The 1,526-nt window shown below is 37.4% G+C and overlaps 1 non-coding gene across 1 annotated transcript; it reads right to left on the bottom strand.

Annotated features, from left to right (window-relative positions):
- Positions 1 to 311: 311 nt before the first annotated feature.
- On the bottom strand, positions 312 to 417 carry LOC122151238. The gene has a single exon (XR_006164045.1). It is a non-coding gene; the product is annotated as a U6 spliceosomal RNA (small nuclear RNA).
- Between the last annotated feature and the right edge of the window lie 1,109 nt (positions 418 to 1,526).

Genomic DNA, 1,526 nt, shown 5'->3' with positions numbered 1-1,526 from the left:
TGTTGATTAGGAAAGAGAATTCACCATCTTCACCTGTACATTTTTATTCAGCACAATACACACATAGTACTGTGGCATTATTTTTATCTAACTGCTTATGTGAGGAGACTAATGGTGACCAGCTGTTCTCCATCACAGGTGGGGATAAAGGGGAACAGGCCTTAGGTCTAGTGTGAGGATATTAGGTTCATTACAGAGAAACTTTTGTCTTACATGACATACTTTTGTCTTTAGAGTAAACTGGTGAGAGAGATGTCAGCTTCTGAGAGGTATGGAAAATGTTAATTATTATTATTATTATTATTATTATTTTAAATATGGAATGCTTCACGAGTTTGCATGTCATCCTTGAGCAGGGGCCATGCTAATCTTCTCTGTATCGTTCCAATTTTAGTATATGTGCTACGAAGCGAGCACAATTAATTAATTTTTTTTAATAAGGCAAAAAGAATGACTCCTTTTCCAGTACAACAATCCCCCCTTCCTTTTTTTTTTTTTTTTCTTCTTAGTGATGTTCTTTATAAATAAACATTTCTCATGTGAACTTAGAAACATGATGGAATCATTTAGGAAATTTTTACAAATCCTAATACTTAGGTCATATGCTAGACAAACTGAATTAGAACTTTTAGGGCAAGGACCCAGCCATCAGTACTATTTTTTAAATGTGACTTGGGTGAAAGTTTACAGAGCAAACTGGTTTTCCATTCAATGATCAATATACATTCTCTTTTGTGATATTTACTGAAATCCCACACTCTGATAGCATTCTTCTCACCCATCCCTTTCCTACGTTCCTTCTTCCCATTGCCTCCCACATTTGTAGCTCTATCCCTGAACAAATGCTGTACTCTTGATCTCATATGCTAGATTGTTCTAATGCATGCATACCCTCCTGATATTACTGTTCCCCTTATAGGCCTGTCTATCATTTTGTTGCCAGTTGAGTCACAGGGATAATTTCAGTTCCTAGCTTGAAGAGTATGATAGTCTTGGGGGTTCCACCAGTCTTCATCAGACCAGTAAGCCTAGGCTTTGTTCCATATTTCACCCTACTCTATTCAAGACCTTATATTGTGATCCCCTTCAGAGTGGTCAGAAATGGTAGCTGGGCGCCATCTAGTCCTTCTGGTTTCATGTTACAGGAGGTTGAGATTCATCTGTTCCTTTAATCCTTCGGAGTAATTGATTGTTGCATCTTTGATTTTCTTCACTCTTCTTTGCTATGAATGGGGAAGACCAATAGTTGCACCTTAGATGGCTATTCACAAGGTGTTAAGACCCCAGTCACTACTCAGAAAAGTAGGATGCAGAACATTGTCTTTGTGGACTATGTTATGCCAATTGACTTTACTTGAGACTATGATCATGAGCGTCTTCTACACCCAGTGATTCATTCCTTCAAGATGTTTGGTTATAACTAAGAAGGTTTCATAACTTTGTCACCTGTATGTTCTACTTCAAGACTTCAACCAAGAAAAGACAAGCAATCCAATTAAAAAATGGACAGAGGACATTAACATATA

The sequence above is a fragment of the Orycteropus afer genome, unplaced genomic scaffold (assembly GCF_000298275.1).
Source record: "Orycteropus afer afer isolate SDZICR_OR568_19922 unplaced genomic scaffold, OryAfe1.0 scaffold00340, whole genome shotgun sequence".
Lineage (NCBI taxonomy): Eukaryota > Metazoa > Chordata > Mammalia > Tubulidentata > Orycteropodidae > Orycteropus > Orycteropus afer.
The sequence above is the reverse complement of the archived record's forward strand: the minus strand, read 5'-3'. Positions and strand labels throughout refer to the sequence as shown.